Here is a 20762-nt window from a genome sequence, read left to right as displayed (position 1 = left end):
AGCCGTTTTTGGTGTACCAACGGCCAGAGTTGCAATTGTACGAAAAAACAGCAGTTTAAACCCTTTTCTGTAGGCTTACCCCACTTGGTGGCCATTATTTTCGACTACTTCTCTTTTGGGAGAAATAAGGAAAAAACATTATGTTTAAATAGATGTATTTTAATAAGAGTTTCAGGTCCATTTTTGCTACACAAAAATAGCTCGATAAAAAATTTTACTAAAATTTTTCTTATACATACTTTATTTCTTACTATTATTAATTATATGTTGACAAATTACCAAATATATATTTTTTAAAATTTTCCATAGAAAATTGGTCCGATTTTAATTTCTAAAAAAAAATATCAAATTTTTCTAAGAAAATTTTGTCCAAATTTTAGTTTTAAAGAAAAATTTCCAATATTTTATTTCTGTAAACATTTTTTTATTTTAACAGAAATTATTTTTAAAGAAGGAACCTTTCTAGCAAAATTTTCTTAAGATTTTGTTTTCTAATGGATATATAAAAAAAAAACATTAATTTTAAGTAAATTTTTTTGGAAATTTTTTAAAAATTTTATTTTTATGGAAAACTAGCTGAATAAGGCCCTCTCCGCCTTCTTTTACTTTGTATGGAGCAAATTTATCCTTTAAATAATTATTTTCGACAATTAAAGAGCTTTTAGGGAATACCATGCTTCGACACAACAACAGTACAACAATATAAATGCCTTTATCTGAATCCTATATGATCTTTATTGGTGTATGGCTCGGAGGTTTATGTTTGGATGTAAGATGATGTCCGATTTAGGGATCTTTTGGGAATTGGGGTGTTCCTCAAAACCCTTAGGCCTGAAAATATATCGTGCCGGCACGGGATAGCTGGAACATTGAGTTCCGATCTGTGTGGTGTTCATTGCTGTCACGAGAAGTTTAGCTGCGAGCTACCGGGCGCGTCCAAAGGTTGCGGATAGTTGAATGCTCCATATGGAGTAGATGTATTTGCGGGATCGAGTGTAGAGTCTCAGTGAGAGGTCGGGCGGCACCGGCTTTTGAACAAATACTGAGTGCCTACGTTGCTTAATATGACAAGGCGTGCTATTGACGAATTCCAATAACCAATGGCCACCCCGTTCCCGCGGCGATCGGTGCTTTGGACCAGAACGAGCTTGCTCTTCTACAGGAGCTTGACGGGAACCGTCACCTCTACATGAAAATGTGGTTACAACAACATCGGTATCGTGCTCTTCTCTCATATATCATTTATATGAACCGCATATTGCCATTGGCCTCAAAATTGGATATTAAATTCGTTTTCCAATCTCAAATACCTATTATTTAAACCCCTTATTGCAAGAGTCAACAAATATGTTCTATTTCTAGTTTGTTATGGGGGTGGGATGTCCCCTGATCTGATTCGTGGTCTACTCCCAAATAACTTTCATTTGAACCCCATATTTCCATAGTCGGCAAACATGACCGATTTGGGTAGTGTTTTGGTAGCAATTTTGGGGGTATGGCGGCCTACATTGGTTTTTGTACCTAAATTAATTAAATTACATAGTGTGCTGTGAGCCACAACCCATCTGCCACTTGAGCACAATCTTGACCACTCATAAATATCTATCACTTGATCCCCCTTTGTTTTAATGGGTAATTGGGGGCAGTTTTGGGGTTGGGATACTCCATGTTCTACTCTGCAATACCTTTCATTTGATTTGATCGTGCACTTTTGATTTTGGGTGTTCTTTTCGGGGTAACGGCGGAGGGTCCGCCCCCTTCCGATATCAACAAATTATATAGCTTATTCTTTCTTCATGAATATATTAGTAATCTACTCGCGAATACCTTTTATTTGAGTCCCATATTGTCAAGCTCGTCCAATAAACCTATTTTAGGGTGTTTTGGGATTGGGGCGGCCCCCAGTTACTTGGACCCTAATTTTAATATGAAATTCATACTCTAATCCTGAATACCTTTCATTTGATTCCCCTACTATCCCGATCGGTCCACTTTTATATTTGGGGGGTAATTTTGGGATAAAATGAGGGTCCACCCCTTTTTGAATATCGGAAGAGGTATAAAAAAAATTATATAGCCTATTGCTCCTTCCGGTCAAACCTACATAATCTGTGAAAATTTCAAAGAAATCAGTTTGGCCCTTTTTGAGTCTATACGAAAAAAGCAAGTTTACGACCTCGAAGTCCGTTTTTGGAGCAAATGGGTAAAATTCTCAAGACCTCGTAGGTCCTTCCCGGGTCCAATTTTTAGACATGTTTTAGCATATTCGTAATCTTCTCAACAATACTTTTCATTTGATACGGATGTTTCCTAGGATGGACCACTTCGATATATCGATGATCGCAACATTCGATATTTTCGATAGTTTTAATAATAAATATCGATAGTATCGATACTATCGTTAATTTCCCATCTCCTATATTTCAAGCAAAATGAGACAAAACCAAGATTAATACAGATGCTTCTTATTGATGTTGGTCATTAGCGATTGCAAATTGCTTCATATCGCTTAAGATTTGGATATAAAAAATGGTCCTTCAAATTGACTTCATGGCCTCCTAGAAGCCGCAATTATTATCCAAATTAAGCTAAAATTTAGCATGTAGTGGTTTTTGATCGGGCCAAGTACGTTCTAGATCGGTAATTAACTCAATATAACTTCCGTAAAAATTGATCTTCCGATTTGAGATTTTGAGCCCTTGGAAGCAGCAATTTTTGTCCGATTTGGCTGACATTTTGCACGTAGCGTTCTGTAATGTCTCAACATTCTTGGTAAGTATGGTCCATAAACTGATATAAGATGTAGTTCCCTATTTCCCGATTAGTCACATGTCAAGGCCCCAAGAAGCTTCAACTTTTGGCAGATTTAGCAAAATTTTGTACGTAAAGTAACACATGTGCCCTTCCACAAAGTACATTTGTGTACATTTTTAGTGGAATCCTCCATGGTGGCGGGTTCCCAACATTCGTCTCGACTGCACTTAGCACATATTTTCTTGTTTCAATTTTTAGTTGTTTGTGTTACAATTGTAACAAGAGACTCCCTAATAAAAATGACAAATATTTACAAACAACAACCAGATTCTTGTTTACACTGTTCAAAACCTTGTGCACCTCTTATTGTTAAAAAAAAAACAACAACTATCACTTTTATCTCAAAAGAATTTTTACATTAATTGAAAAACAAAACAACTTTCCAGTTACAAAATATTTAAAAAAAAATCAATGTTATCGCTTCCAAATTTTGTTTTTTTTAACAAAATTCCCACAGCATCTTATGCTGTGAAGAAAAATCAAAGAATACAAATTATCATAAATTGAGGGCTTTTCTTCGGCTGATTAAGCGCTAACAAAGTAGGCAGACAGCTTGCTGTTGCTAACACATGTTGCTCGAGTCGTCAGTTAGCCAATATGCAGCACCCATCCAATGGTAAGCCTCCTAAGAAACAATTGGCCCACTACGTTCAACACCTTTCCCTTTTTTTATGATAAATGTTTTTATTTTGGTTGTGAATGTTGTCATTCTTCTTCTTGTTGTTGTAGTTGTTGTCTTCCATTTTTCTTTGAATGCTGCTGCCCAGCGAATTGACTGCTGCATCATTGGTTGTGCGTTAACTTAAAAAATTGTTCCCCCCAAAAAGAAAGATTTATGAGATTTGGCTTAATTTGGGTTTTGTTGTCTGTTAGTCTTTTTGTTTTGTGTGTGTTTTTGTTTTGTGTAAATGGGACAATTATGAAGCCATGGATATTGGCCTTCATCTTCGTTTTCATTTTCATATGCAGAAGCGGCCTATATGTACTTTTGCTTTCAATGCATTTGATAAGACTTTCCATTTTAAGAACAGGGTTGTCGTTTTTTTAGAAAAATACTTGGTGAAGAACTCTAAAAAAAAAGAAATTTTTAGTGAAATTTTGAAAAGCTTCTTTTTTAAGTAACTTTTCTGAACATTTTATTTTTATGGACATTTTCCTTGGAACTTTGTTTCTATAGAAATATTTGTGGAAATTTAATTTCTTCATAAAGTTTGCTTAACATTTAATTTTTATATACGACTAGCCGATCCGGGCCCGCTCCGCTGCGCTTTCTCTAGGTTTGGTTAGATAAGAGTGGCAGTCCTTTACAGACTCACTTAGACAATTTGAAGTCCATTGTGATACCACTTCTGGCGGGAAATGAACCCACAACCCCTGCACAGGTAATCCAAGCACTCTACTAACTCGATCACCGGGGCGCCCTGCGCCTTCTTTAACTCTCTTTTACCTTTTTAGAGTGGGGAAACCTTGCACTGAAAGTGGATATCGAATTCATGTATGTCCGCCTATAACGCTGAACGCGTACGTTCAAATGCTGGCGGGAACATCGGACAAAATTTAAAGCGGTGGTTGGCCCCTCTTAATGCTGACGATATTTGCGAGGTACTATGCCATGTAAAACTTCTTTCCAAAGAGATGTCGCACTGCGGCACGCCGTTCCGGCTCGGCTATAAAAAGGAGGCCCCTTATAATTGAGCTTAAACTTGAATCCGACTTCACTCATTGATATGTGAGAAGTTTGCCCCTGTTCCTTAGAGGAATGTTCATGGGCAAAATTTGCATTGCTTTAGTCGGAAATGAAGTTCAGTTTAGGGGGTGATTTAGGGCGTACCCCCAAATACTTGGCTCCAAAATTGGATATCGAATTCGTTTTATACTCTCAAATACCTTTCATGTGAGTCCCATATTGCCATAATGGGTCAATTAACCTATTCGACGTATTTTTATGAGGAAAAGTGCCACAAAATGCCAAATTTATATTCGTAATATACTTCTAAATGTCTTTCATTTGAATTCCATATAGCCATGGTCGGCTGATATTCCCTTTTGGTGGGATTTGGAGGTGGAGCGACCTCCCATTACTTGGACTTAATTTTTAATGCAATATTTGTAAGCTACTGCTGAATACTTTTCATTTGAGTCTCATATTAATGGGGACGTCGAATATATCTGTTTAAATGGGTTTTGGGGTTGGGGCGGCCCGCTGGGTACTTGGACCCAAAATTTAAGACGATATTCGTTTCCAAGTCTTCAATAACTTTCATTTGATACCCATATTGTGCCTATCAATTCACTTTTGGTTTTGGTTGGCGTTTTTAAGGTAACGGGGGAGGGTCCGCCATCATCCGATTTTTAAAATTTATGTTCCTTCCACAAGAACCTAAACAATATAAGAAAATTTTAAGAAAATCGGTTTAGGCATTTTTGATTTTATGAAACCAACAAACAAACAGAGTCTCATATAGTTATGATGAGTCATATGCCCAATTGGGGCGATTTTGGGGGGTGGGATGACCCCCTACTCTTCAATCTGATCTTGTATGCCAGATTCTTAATCTACTCCCGAATACCTTTCATTTGAGCCTCATATTGATATGGACGTTCAATTTGTCTGCTTTTTGAAGTTTTGGGCTTAGGGCGATTTCCTGGGTACTTAGACCTAATTTTTAATACTATATTCGTATTCTACTCGTCAATAACTTTCATTTGATATCCATATTGTTCTTATCGGTCCTCTTTTGATTTTGGGCGGTGTTTTTGGGGGGAGAGTCCGCCCCCTTCAGATATCAACAAATTATAAAGCCTTTTCCTTCTTCCTGACTATATTCGTAGTATACTCCCGAATACCCTTCATTTGAGTACCATATTCTCATGCTCGTCCAATGAACCTATTTTAGCGAGTTTTTGAGTTGGGGCGGTCCCCCAGTTACTTGGACCCCACTTTTATTTTTGGGTAGTACCTTTGAAGTAAGGGGAGGGTCCGCCCCCCTTCCGATATCAAAAAATTTTATAGACTATATTTCCTTCCAGACCAACCTACACAATTTTTTCTTTATTTTTTGCTAATTTATATTTTTTATTTTTTATACCCACCACCGTAGGATAGGGGTATATTCATTTAGTCATTCCGTTTGCAACACATCCAAATATAAATTTCCGACCCTACAAAGTGTATATATTTCGAATCGTGGTAAAATTCTAAGACGATTTAACGATGTCCGCGTGTCTGTCCGTCCGTCACTCTACAAGCTTCAAAACTAGACCGATCTCCCGATAAAGGGTCTGAAGGCCATAAAAGCTTTGTTTTTTAACCGATTTCGCTGAAATTTGAAACAGTGAGTAATTTTAGGCCTCCCATCATAGGCCCAAATATGGTTCAGATCGGACTATATTAAAATGCAGCTGCCATATAGACCGATCTGCCGATAAAGGGTCTGAAGCCCATAAAAGCATTATTTTTTATCCCATTTCGCTGAAATTTGATACAGTGGATAGTTTAAGGTCTACCCACATCCGCCCCAAATATTGTTCAGATCGGACTATATTTAGATATAGCTGCCATATAGACCGATCTTCCGATAAAGGGTCTGAAGCCTCTAAAAGCATTATTTGTTATCCAACTTCACTGAAATTTGAAATCCCGACCGAAATATGGTAAAGATAAGACTGTATTTAGACTGTATTTAGATAGACCGATATGCCGGTTAATGGTCTGAAGCTCATAAAAGCTTTATTTATAACCCGATTTTGTTGAAATTTGAAAAAAAAATTCAACAGTGACTTATATTTATAAGAACACTCAATGTCCGTGAAAAATTTGGGTGTATAAGTTATCCAATTTGCATCGGATTATGACGAAAGGGGGTTTTATCTGAGATTGTGGGTATCCAAAGTTCGGTCCGGTCGAACTTTATTCCTTTTTACTTGTTCTGTTATTATATTTAATTTTATTTTATTTTTTTATTTATTTTATTTTATTTCTTTTTATTTAATTTTTTTTATTATATTTTACTTTTATTTTTTTATTTATTTTAATCATTTTTATTTTCTCTAGATTTTTGTTTTATTATTTTTTTTTAATATTTATATGGCAACTCTTGTTTATGGTCATTGAAAACCCCTGGTCATTTGTGACTATTACAATGTCCGTCCATATGCATGGCTACTCAAATATCTGTTAAGTCCAAAAAAATCTCCAAAGACAAAACAAGTTAATATGTTTTTCCCTCTACTTCCCCTTTTCTTCTTCTTCTGAATATTTTACAAATGCCAACCGAAATAAGGTGCGTGATTTTTGTTACACTGCGTCTGCGCGTGGCCTATGACTAAAGACCGCAGCGAAACCGACAAAACATGCACTGCATCTAACACACAATAAAACCCAATAAAAAAATGTGAAAACAAAGATTTTCCATTTTATTAACTTCTTGTGGAAGTCTGGCGAATTACCCCTAAGCTTACCCAAAAAGAAACTGAGGCACAGGTCTCATTATAGAAATTAAGTGGTAATTTAAACAAAATGAAAACCGGAAAAACATAAATTTCATCACAAGATCCGTCATTAAAGGAAAAGGCGAGGAAAAAATCACACTAACCATCAACATAACATTTGTACTGGATACAATATAAATATGTATGGTTTAAATATCACAGGCAATATTTTTGTGGAAATAAAAAAAAACGCAATGAAATCAAGACATTTTCACCCATCTCACAAATTGCACTTCATTAAACGTGCGCATGATCTTTTATAATCTGAACATATCAGTTTTTTGTCTCTACATGAGCATGCGCATGAATAGCTTAAGTTGTTAAAATTCAAATTTAATGTCTGCGTTACCAAGATAATTTCCTGTAAGAAAATGTGGCTTTTTTAATGAAGCAAATTAGCTTCGTAAAAGAAATGGGAATATTTTTGAGGCGGAAAAATACTAATTAGCGTGACTTTCTCGTAGTCATCATAATAATTAGATATAGAAGGTGAGGAGTAGGCTAATGTACTAACATGAGTTCTGGGTCTCAGTGTGATTTCATATCATAAGGAGTTTAAAAAGTTTTACAAGACGTTAGAATTTTTCAGACGACGTTATAATACTTCTAAGGGGTAAGGATCCGAACCAGCTATGCAGAAGGGCCGAAGGGGTCTTGCATATAGCATATGACTGGGCTAGACCCAGAGGTCTCAATGTTAACCCAGGGAAGACAGAGAAGACAGAGAAATATGCCTGTTCACTAGGAAGTCGAAGGTGGGCCAATTTAACGCACCCCGTTTCCTCAATAAGACGATTTCGATATTTGACAAGGTCAAATACTTAGGTGTACGAGCTCACTTATGTGAAATCGGTGCGGCAAGTGATAGCATGTGTAGTGCAGGCGGGGAAGATGATGAGACGTTGGAGCATTTCCTTTGTCATTGCCCGGCTTTTGCGTCTAACAGATACCGGCACTTAGGTGGGGACTCTACACCAGACATAAATCAACTTAGGAAAGTGGCCTGGAAAACAATTAAGGATTTTGTAAGTAGCACGGAATTCTCAACTTAGATTTTCTTTTTCGAGGTATTTAGAGCGCACAACAAGCCGATTACTGGCTTAGGTGTATGTCCATAGTGGCATGGGGCGTATTAATATCTGCACCCTCTTTTTAACCTAATCTAGACCAATTTCGCCATACTCTTTCCAACATTGCGGCCGGTATCTCACGAATAAAATGCTTCAATAACCTGATATAGCTCCTATATGAACCGATCATCCCTTGAAGCTTTAATTTTTATTCGATGGGGCTGAAATTTTATACATAGTGTTCTGTTCCAACTTTCAACAATCGTGTCGCGTACAGAACAAATCCTTGGTGTAAACTTTTTGCAGCATCCATAGAACGCTTTTACTTGTTATTGATTTACCTTTGTTTTGTTTTGTTTCATTTTATTTTGCTTTATTTTATATTTTTTATTTGTTTTATTTTTTTATTCTAAATTTTATTTTATTTTATTTTGTTTTATTTTATTTTATTTTATTTTATTTTATTTTATTTTATTTTATTTTATTTTATTTTATTTTATTTTATTTTATTTTATTTTATTTTATTTTATTTTATTTTATTTTATTTTATTTTATTTTATTTTATTTTATTTTATTTTATTTTATTTTATTTTATTTTATTCCATTTCATTTCATTCCATTTTATTATTTTTTTTTTTTTTTAATTTATTTTGTTTTTATTTTATTTAAATTTATATTTAATCTTATCTTACTTTAAGTAATTTCATTTATTTTATATTTTTACTTATTTTTCATTTTAATTTATTTATCTTTTTCTCTTTCTTTGTGGAAAATCACATTACGTTTCCAAATGACTTTCGTGTTTTTGATATTAAAGAAATTTTTCATTCTTTTCTCCCATTTACAAGTGAAAGTGACCAGGGTTCACACTGTGATTTGGGACCCTCCATATCAACTCAGTTAAAAATTTCTTTGCTATGCTAAGGCCTCAGCCTCAGCAACAGCAGCAGCAGCGATAAAGAAAACGATAAAAGAAAAATAAATACCCAAAAATTACAAGACAATTTTTTATGTGGCCCATGTGTTTGTTTGTTGTTTGTTGCTGGTGTTGTTTTCTGAAGAGATTATAACGCTGTTGCTTTTGCTGTTATTGTTGTTGTTAAAGTTTTATATTATTATAACTCGTGTGGCGGCGGCGACTTGATGATCATTGTCTTCTTGACTTTAATCACATTTCCCTGTGGGTCTCTGGGTCAGTGATATGAACAATGAAGGCGAACCAACGAAACGGTGAATGAATGACCTTTACGGTGTTCATTTTATTGCGGTTTAATGTTTATATATTTTTTTTCTTATTTTTTTTGCTGTTGTTTGTTTACATTCGTAGACCAAGCATTACAGATTGAGTTCGAATGCAACAACAACAAAGGCAACAAGCAAGCAAGCAACAGGAGGTGTATGCTGTCATTGTTGTGGGCATAATTTTTATATTAATGTTGTTGTTCCTAACATAGATGTATATCTCTGTTAATCTAAGCTCTTCTCTCTCCCCACTCCTCTCCCTCACTCTACAACAACGCTGCTTACAACATTTGATGTTCAATTTTATTTGCAAATACCCATTTGCATTTTTTTTGTTGTTTTTGCTGCTACTGTTGTTGTTGATGTCTTCAAACATATGCTGCTAAGTGCATATCTAGTATACTGTATTCCTGGGGCCATGTTTTCTCTTTAGTAGGTATGTCTCCTTCGTAAGAAACTTACATTGATTGTTGCTGTTGTCTCTTCTGTTGTGTGTTTACCAAACCAAATAAATTAGTTAAGCTTTAAACTTCATTGGCCCCTTTTCATTGAATCTCAATGGAAGATGAAAAAACATGATAGAGCAACAAAAGAAATTTCATTTCTCGCTCTAGAGTCCTCTCAAGTCCATTGCAGGTCTCCACCACGACAAAGCGAGGGTGGTGCATAAAGGTAAAACTTTAAGGTGAGAACTGACATTGAAAATAAAAAATGTCATAGGAATGTTAATACAAGTTAGACTCAAATCAACTCAGTAAAAGTCCTTGGCACACTCTCATGAGACATATTGAAAAGAAGGCATGCTACTCATTTGCATGATTGGATATTTGTTCACTTCAATGATTTGTCCTATGACATCGTTTGCCTACATCCATTTTAAAGAAAGAATGAGGGCAATAGAGAGTAACATTTAGGGATGACAAAATTGTTAACTTGGTAGTTTTATTGATTCTTTCGAACTGGGTTACCTTTGAGAATTTTGAAAAGGTCCCACAATAAGTCGATTTTTCTTAAAAAGGTCACACAAAAAAATATTTTTCTCAAAAAATAGTAGTCTGGGTCTTGTAAGAATTGAAGAAGTTGCATCATTGAGAATCTCATGCTAATAATAATTTTCGGTAAATTATAAAAAAAATCGCACATTTCAACAAAAAGTCGCAGAAAATTTATTACCATACATTGACAATGCTAAGATTCTACACAATCTGTAAATATTTTCAGAAAATCGGTTCAGCTACAACATAAGAATTTTATGATAATTTAGCGTTGTTTTGGATGTTTCACCATTTCTTTAACTCGCACTCAGAATCATGTGCTCGACATCCAAGAGGCAAAAAGTCAAAAACTCCGTAACATGCGGCAAGATAAAAGAACCCCCCACCAGTGTTGCCATTTAGGGCTTTTTCTACCAAATTTGGTAGGCGTTTCTTTCAATTTGAAGCGTTTCTGCTTATTTTAGGTTTGTAGTCTAGTTCTTTGCCCGATTTTGCAGAAATTTGGCACAGTTAGTTGCATTAGACCCCTCGATACCTGTGCCAAGTATGATCAATATCGGATTTTAGTTCGATATATCGGATTATAATTGGATATATAGTTGAGCCATGGGCTCAAAACGGCCTCTATTATTTCCCAAAACTAAGAATAGTGATTGTTTTGAAATTTGGTACAGTTAGTTGCATTAGACTCCTCGATGCCTGCGCCAAGTATGATCAATATCGGATTATAGTTGGATATATCGGATTATAGTTGGATATATAGTTGAGCCGTGGGTTTAAAACGGCCTCTATTATTCCCCAAAACTGACAAAACTATGAATAGTAACAATATTTGATCCCCTCAAAATCCTTACCCAATAAAGACCAATATCTCGGAAAAAACTTCTTTTGTTCACAAATGTTAACAAAAAATGTGGGATCTAAAGTTCAGCCCAGCCGATCTTATGCAGTTTTACTTGTTTTATGTTTTTATACCCTCCACCATAGGATGGGGGTATACTAATTTCGTCATTCTGTAACTCCTCGCAATATTCGTCTAAGACTCCATAAAGTATATATATTCTTGATCGTCATGACATCGTAAGACGATCTAGCCATGTCCGTCTATCCGTCCGTCCGTCTGTCTGTCGAAAACACGCTAACCTTCGAAGGAGTAAAGCTAGCCGCTTGAAATTTTGCACAAATACTTTTTATTAGTGTAAGTAGGATGGGATTGTAAATGGGCTACATCGGTCCGTGTTTAGATATAGCTGCCCTCTAGTGGCTTAACTGTGCTAAGTATGGCGTAAATTGGTATGGAAACTGATACAGCTGTCATATAAACCGATCTGGAATCTTGACTTCTTGAGCCTCTAGAGGGCGCAATTCTCATCCGATTTGGCAGAAATTTTGTACAACGGCTTCTCTCATGACCTTCAATATACGTGTCTAATATGGTCTGAATCGATCAATAGCTTGATTCAGCTCCCGTATAAACCGATCACTCGATTTTGCTTCTTGAGCCCCAACAAGGCGCAATTCTGATCCGAATGAACTGAAATATTGCACAATGACTTCTACAATGTTCAGCATTCATTTATGATCCGAATCGGACTATAACTTGATATAGCTCCAATAGCATAACAGTTTTATTCTTTGTTTGCATAAAAAGAGATACCGCGCATAGAACTCGACAAATGCTATTCATGGTGGAGGGTACATAAGATTCGGACCGGCCGAACTTAGCACGATCTTACTTACTTTTATTTTTTTTCTAAATTTTTTTTATACTATTTTTGTATTTATATAAAATTTTTAATATATTTTTTATAATTTTTTTTTGGTTTTTTCCTTTCCAACAAACCTCGTATGTTTGATATTCTTAAAAAAAAAATTAAAAAATATGTTTGACTTTGTTTGGAATGGAAATGTTCATTGTCTTCGGTGGATGCCATCTGTTGGCAATTTATCATGGCTAGCAGCAGACCGACCAACCGATCGACTCTTCGAAAATAGTCATTGTAAGTAGTTGTTGTAATGGTGGTGGTGGGCTTTTCATGGGAATTAGAAACACACATTGTGGCATATAGTGGCTGCCACAGCAACTCCAACACTGTGGCCTCATGCAACAAGATTTTCAATTTATAGCACTCGAAGTTGCTTGCAAAGCTTACAGGTTGCTCGATTACTGGGGTGATCTATCGACATGTGGTGGCAATGGCAGCAAGCATCCAACATTCAACTAAGCAATTGCCTCTGCACCTTTCGAATTTCTAAATGCGCTTTTCAATTTCTTCTTATTTCCATGATTTGTTTTTGTTTTTGTTTTTTTTTTCTGTGATTTTCTGAAAGCTTGTCGAAAAATCTAAAAACACACCCAATGCTAGGCTGGCTACAGTCAGCAGTCATTAATTGTTGTTGTATGGCTGCATTATGGCTAAGAGAACTGTGATAGATTACCCACAACCGGCTTCAACTACCAAATATTTATTTGACCATTAAGACGGCAGACAATGTTATTGCTGCCTTAATGCATTCATTGTTCCAGTGTTCTTTGGTGGTGGTCTCTTCTGATCATAAAATCTGGGGTCTTATGACCAACAGACCATGAGCGAAAATACCATTTTGAGCAACAACAACTGTTGTGGCAAGTGTATGGACCTTTCAAATTAACAGCGGCTTGTTTTTTGTTTCTGTTTTTCTTTTCTAAAAGGCATAAAGTTTGTTACTTTAGATTTTTCTTTTTTTGGGGGGGATTTTCAATGCTTTTCATTGTAATGTTCATACCTTTTTTGCTTCTTTTTGGTTGATTTACTACCCAAAGAGGTGTCAATTTTCAAAAGCAGTCATAATTTTTCAAGCTTTTAACAAATCATTAGGATTTATGGATTGTTTTTATTTTTCTACATCTAGCACCTCATTATTGAGAAGGGGTGGAGAAGGGGGAAGTATAGGAAAACTCTCATTTGTTGAAAAAAAATGATCAAAAAATTGATGAAACTTCCGGAAATGGGTTAAAATTCGAATTTTCCCCTTTTTTAGTTACAAAACACTACCTAAAAGATTTTGTTAATGTTTTTCATAGGCTTTTGAATAAATTTTTTCAACTGCTGGTGTTAAGTAAAACACCTTCCAGAGTTACCATGTTAATTTTTCACCTAATATTTTGAGAAAAAATCTCCTAATGGATCTTTTTTTGAATTTTATTGCCATGTTAATGTTTTTATCCCAAAATGTCAATGCTCAAACTGGAATAATGGTGAAATAAACTTTTACTACTCCATACATTGTAATGGAAGTTTTATTCATCACTGACGTAGTAATACCCCCTTTAAGCTCTTTTACCGGTTTTCAGAATTTGGTTTAATAACAAACGAAAATGCAGTAAAACCGTAGATGGTCACGTTCGCATAAAAACTCTTTGAAGAAAAAATGCATTAGCAGATATCAATACCAGAACAAACACAACCCAGAACCTTACTCATGTCTAATTGTCCAAATGCTATGTCTGTCCTTCCATTTTGTTGTTTGTACCTCTGCCCATCTCATATAACAAACAATGTGTGGCTTTCTCACCAAAAAATAGTGTGAGATGTTAATGGTTATTTTATTATCAGATGGCTTATGGCCAGAGACCATTCATAGCCAACCGACAAAGTCAGCCAACCCTATCAACTATTCCCAGCATCCACCTCCTTCACTCATTCATAATAACCGCGTGTTGATAATAAACCTCTTAATGGTGCTCAATAAACTCTACAGAGGCAAGAAAGAACTTCTTGAAAGAAAAACACAACAAAATTTGTTTTTGCTTTATTTTTTGGTGGGATAACCATGAAACGGAAATGATTTTCATTGTAAGATCTGATCTGCTCCATCCACCATTGATTTGTATACTCCAAATACAATTTAAAGCTTTTGAGCATTTTTTTCCAAGAGTTTAGAAAAACTCTTAAATAGTAGAAATGGCTGAGATTTATTGGTGGGAACTTCTACCAATCATTCAATCTATCAATCATGGATCATTTTTTCGATGCTTAAGTTCGATTTAAAAGTTTGTTTTTGATTGATGTTAAATGCTGAGTACTTTTGGGGAATTACTAGAATTATTTGATACTCAACAAGCTTTGGTGGGAATAAATAAAAAAAAAAATTGAAAGCATACCAATAAAATTTATCATCGGTGTTAAGTATTCAAACCGTACAAGGCGATTTCTATGAAAATGTTCTTTAAAAACTAAATTTTCATGAAATTTTTTCTGAAGACAAACTTTACACAAATTTTTCTCTAAGGACAAAAATTCCATGAAATTTTCTCTGAATAAAAAATTTCCATGAACATTTTCATGAATTTTTTGCCATGAAATTTTCTCTAAGACAAATTGCCTTGTAATTTACTCTTAAGACAAAATTCCCCTAAAATATTCTCTTAAGGATAAATTTTCCATAAAATTTTCTCTAAAGCCAAAACTTCAATGAATTTTTCTCTCTTAGGACAAAATTCCCATAAAATAATCTCTTAAGGACAAAATTTTCATGAACTTTTCTCTTAAGACATATGTACCATGATCTTTTCTCTAAAGGCAAAATGTCCATGAAATTTTCTTCTCTAAAGACAAAGTTTCCATAAAATTTTCCCTAAAGACAAAATTTCAATTAAATTTTCTTAAGGAAAAATATTTTCATGAATTTTTTTTCTAAAGGCAAAATTTCCATGAAATTTTCTTGAAAGACAAAGTTTCAATGAAATTTTCTCTTAAAGACAAAGTCTAAAGACAAAATTTCCATGAAATTTTCTCTAAAACTAAATTTTTATAATATATTCTCCAATGCCAAATTTTTTCCCATGAATTTTATTCTTATGACAAAATTTCGTTAAATATTCTCTATATAGCAAATTTTAATGAAATTTTTAGGGATGCGGGTATTTTAAAGAAATTCTTGCTTCGGCAGAACATATACTAAAATTGGAACGATACAGAGAAGATTAGCATGGCCCCTGCGCAAGGATGACACGCAAAATCGTGAAGCGTTCCACATTTAAAAAAAAAAAAAAAAAAAAAAATTTTTATTTTGTCTTCAAAACAATTTCAATTCAAATTCTCTTTAAACCCTTAAAAATCCAATCCCATTATATTTTCTTCCATATATGTCACGTTCTTATTGTCCTTCAGTTCAACTTTCGATAACCATCTAATTTAAGGATATTTCCTCATTTTGCCCCATCTCAATCAACCTCTTATCCATTATGACTCTCTTAGTGCTTTTAACAACGCAATTTAACAGCTGACGTCTGTCTCTGTCTGCTCTCTCATAGCAAAACTTTTGTTTACGTGGGCTAAGTGTGTGTGTGTATGTGTGTTTGATTGTTCGCAAGTACATACGCGTTACGTACGTTGTCGTCCACTGACACACCGCCATTATCATTTGTAACAGTAGCACAGAATTTCTGGCATCACTATAGGATTTTCGATTTTCCTTCCAAATGTATTTATTGCATCTCCATGAAGGGTGGTGGATTTGTTTTACGTAAATATCGCGTATGACCCAAAGTTGCCAAGTAATAAGAGATAATAAGCAGGAAATAAGGAAAAAAAAAGACTTCATTGCTCCCCTCAAATCTCTCAAAAGGTCATATAAACATATCAGAACAATATGGGACTCAAGTGAAAGGTAGTTTTAAGTGGAATACGAATCTTAAATCCTTGGGTGTCTTTCTTTCACCACCATTGGGCCAGATAGGCTTAAACGGACTATATTCGAATTTTGTGGGTTTAAAAATTGCATTCAAAATATTTTTTTTAAACAGTTTTTTTATGAAAATTCAATTTTGCTTTTTTGCGATTTCTTTTCTTTGGTTTTATAATCTTTTATAAGGATTCAAATTAGGATAGGTGTTCGTCTAGTTAGAGACCATTAAGTTAAATGTGTCTTGAAGAAAAGTGGGGGATCTTTCAGTGTGCAGAGATGGGAGCCACCAAATGCAGAATAGGATGGCTGAGGATTCCTAATGGAGAAGAGTGGACTGTTGGTTTTTTGTTGTTGTTGGAAGTTTGTATTTCTCAATAGAGAGAAAAAATAACGTCGTTGCAGCAGTTTCTCAAAATGATAAAAAAGCCGTAATTATGAATTCAACGTTATAAACTGTATTCGAAGGAGTGAAGACAAGAAAATTGAGAAGAGAAGATATGCTCACCTATTCGTGGTTGTGCCAGCAGTGAAATAAAATACATATAAAAGGGAGATCTTTTAATACTCAAAACCTAAATGCTTATTCTATTACCACTTTGTATATGTGGTAGGGAAATTCAAGTACATCTTTTAGTTAAATCACAATAAGAGACGTTAGGTACTTCAGTTTTTAGATTTAAATTCATGTAAATAGTTAAGGACAAAACTTAAAATTTGTCCAGTGTCTATTCAAAAAATAGCATAGCAAAGAATTTTTAGGCAAATGTGTGCTGTTGTTAAAGCATTTGACAGGCTACTCGGGGCCAAGGCTTTCAATCCAGAGATCGGTCTATATGGCAGCTATATCCAAATCTGGATCGATCTGGGCCAAATTGCAGAAAGATGTTGAGGGGCCTAACACAACTCACTGTCTAAATCACTAATTTTCAGAGAAATCGGGCAATAAATGTGCTTTTTATGGGCCTAATACCTTAAATCGAAAGATCAATCTATATGGCAGCTATAACCAAATCGGGACCGATCGGGGCCAAATTGAAGAATAATGTTGAGTAGTCTAACACAACAAAATTGAATAATAAATGTGGCTTTTATGGGGTTAAGAATTTAAATAGAGACATCGGTCTATATAGCAAATCTGCACCGATCTGAGCCAAATTGCACAAAGATGTCGAAGGGCCTAACACAACTCACTGTCCCAAATTTCGGCGAAATCGGATTTTAAATGCGCTTATATGGGCCCAAGACCTTAAATCGAGAGATCGGCCTATATGGCAACTATATCCAAATCTTGACCGATCTGGGCCAAATTGAAGAAGGATGTCGAGTAGCCTAACACAACTAACTGTCCCAAATTTCACCAAAATCGGATAATAAATGTGGCTTTTATGGGCCTAAGACCTTAAATCGGCGGATCGGTCGGTATATGGCAGCTATATCCAAATTTGGACCTATTTGGACAAAATTGAAGAATGGTGTCAAAGGGTCTAAAACAACTCACTGACCTAAATTTCAGGAAAATCGGATAATAAATGCTATTTTTAGGGGCCTAAGACCTTAAATCGGCGGATCGGTCTATATGGGGGCTATATCAAGATATAGTCCGATATAGCCCATCTTCGAACTTAACCTGCCTATTATGTTCACCCATCGCAGAATCGGTTAATTAGCCCTTGCTGTATCCTTATTAGCTTCAAAACAGAGGAAGATGCGTGATTCAACAGTAATCGGCATCTTTACAGCCGATGATGTTCAATAACATTGGGTCATTCGATCTTGAAGATAAAGAAAGCTCATTCTAAGGAGGATGGCCCTGTTTCTTTTGTACATTGGTTGTTTTGCAGACTTTTGGTCTATGTCTTTGTGCTTAGCCAACGTAGGAATTATAGATGTGCAACCAAAAAGGCAATTGGATCTATTCCTTAAAGCACGCTACATACGGTTACCATTTTTCTACCATCTTTTTTATCCTTTTTGAAAGCATTTTTTTCCAAACTACCCACTCCAATAAGAAAATCTGGAAAATTTTAGTTGAAACTTTAATTCTACAGAAAATTTTGCTGATTGCGGACCTCATTCCGATATATTTCCATATATATCTCCTTTTAAAGGAATCAATGTGTTGGCAAATATAAAAAAGCTCTCTGAAAGTGGCAACCCTTAATTCAATTACTCTCGCATGATACCATATTATATTTGGAGTTGTTGCTGTTTGTTTTTTTTTTCTTATCCCCTATAATATGAATTTGAAGGTCAAGGGACATGCGCTTTAATGCGTATATGAATGACCGTTTGTTTTTGTTTTTCTAACACAGCTGCTTGAGCGAGTGCCTGTGTGTGTATAGGATTTTAAATTATGGTAAGAGTTGTCATAGGTTATGCTGTGCAAAGAGCGTAAGAAAGATAAGAGCTGGCGTTAGAGGGCAATACGTGATGACGAGTGACAAAATTTAAAGACACAACATATTTGAATTGCTCACGATATTTCGTTTTTCCTTTATTGCAACTTTCGGTTGCAAAGAAACAAAGCAAAATACGAAAAAATGTTCGAACGAATGCTCGAATCAAAACAGAATAACCCGAAAATGTTGCAGCCCTCAATGTGAATCCAATTGGAATACAATAAAAATGTTGTGTCTTTAACGCGAGTTATTTTACGGTACGGGGAAGACAAAGCAGAAACTCTCTCTTGATTATCTTACGCTCTTTGATGCTGTGTCGTTAGTGATATCATTGCAAAGTATGTTCAGTGAATGCAATGAGTCATTGCAGCTGACGCTGACTCTCATGCAGGTTTTATCTCTCTCTCGCTCTCTGGATATATTCAACCAGCATAACGTTTTAATGTTGTGAGAGACTGTAAGCTTTAAAATACACTTTAGAAAAGAGCAATGAAATAAAATATGTTAAGATATGTACCAGTATGATAGTATGTGTGTAATGTTCACTGCATCATTGCTATGCAATACAGTATTTATGTATGGACATATATATGTACATCATCACCATCATTTGTTTACTACGTTTTCTGTCTACAACTTTTATGAGTTCAAGTTCAAATTTAGTGCAACAACATTGCCAAGTGCAACAGCAATCATATGGACAACAGATGACCGTCATAGTTTGCATACAAACACATACATACATAATATAAACTCATTTTAACGCATTCACACTGAACATTATTATTTTGGTATTTTGATTCATTTGTCATATGTTCTTATCTTTTTAATACTATTCACTTTTATACAAATGGTAGCAAAGTCATAAATGGTAGTAACAGAAGCATAATAAAATTATTTCATACCTTTGAAAATGCACCTAGCGTAATATTGGGGAGCTAAGATAACTAATTGAGGTTAGGTTGAATGAAGGAGAGGGGTTTTAGGTCACTTATCATTAAAGCTATGGACTAGCAATATGGGGGCAGATTATTTTTTTTCGGTTATGGGTGTTTTATTGATTTTTGATTATATGACCAGTTCAGGGATCTCAAAGTCGACTTAATCGATTAGTCGACTTTTTGTGCAAAAAAAATTCGAAGTCGACTTTCAATGATTAAAAAGTCGAATAATCGATTTTGAAGACGAATAGGCGAAAAGTCGTAGAGAAAGCTGCACAGAGATATAAGTTTTGCTTTGCTTATGTTACTAGGTAAGAATTGTTGCCAATTTTTCTGAGATGCAGTTGGGTACTTTATACTCAAGTGTTACTATTCATTAATCTTTGATTTATTCTTGTTAAAATTGAATCCGTTATGTAAACGGAAGGGTCACATGGAAGTCAGATGACCTTAATGATTGTAAAACAATTTCCTATCACCAAGCTCATCTCGAAAGATTAATAGTTTTATGTTTTGGGAAGCTGAATTCTGGCACAGATATATTTTTTATCCATTAAGCGTTCATCTTCGAGTATGGACTGTATAGGACTATATCTTATCATTGCCCCCGTAAAGACTGGACTCCAGATTTTAAAATCTTTAGCACCCTAAAAGCTTACTAAATGACTGGGACTACAAATCTTAAGCCCACAAAATGTGAATATGGCCTATATGGGTCCAATCTTAGCCTATATGTGTCCAATCTTGTTGCAATTTGTCTAAATTTTGGCAAGCGACATCTTCTCGGCATAGTAAAAGTATAATCCAATCCATGGACGAATCGATCACTATTTTTAAGTAGCTTCCATATAAGGGTTCATTTTACAAATAGAGATTTTTGCATCGAAATTAAAGAAGCCTGGATGGAATTTAGAATAGATAGACTTAGATTTAGTGAAGGCGACTTGTTTTCATGTTTAATGGTGACCACAACAATAAAATTTGGAAAATTTGACATTCTTGAAAAATTTTATTTGATCACGCCGGCTATATAAAATCGGATCGAATAGAGATAATTTGTGTTCTTTGTAAGGTTTTATAGAAGAAGTGATAGAGAATAAAAGTTCGTTACTCACATGTGCAATAAAACGTAATGTTCTA

At 35.0% G+C, this 20762-nt stretch overlaps 1 protein-coding gene and 1 non-coding gene across 6 annotated transcripts in view; both read left to right on the top strand.

Annotated features, from left to right (window-relative positions):
• Positions 1–20762, top strand: part of LOC106081112 (protein spire) — a 222303-nt gene that overhangs the window by 10420 nt on the left and 191121 nt on the right. The window lies entirely within an intron of this gene.
• On the top strand, positions 15529–15635 carry LOC131996459 (U6 spliceosomal RNA). The gene has a single exon (XR_009397880.1). It is a non-coding gene; the product is annotated as a U6 spliceosomal RNA (small nuclear RNA).

The sequence above is a fragment of the Stomoxys calcitrans genome, chromosome 3 (genome assembly GCF_963082655.1).
Source record: "Stomoxys calcitrans chromosome 3, idStoCalc2.1, whole genome shotgun sequence".
In the NCBI taxonomy this organism is placed as follows: domain Eukaryota; kingdom Metazoa; phylum Arthropoda; class Insecta; order Diptera; family Muscidae; genus Stomoxys; species Stomoxys calcitrans.
Note: the sequence above shows the minus strand (reverse complement) of the source record. Positions and strands in the feature narration are given on the sequence as shown.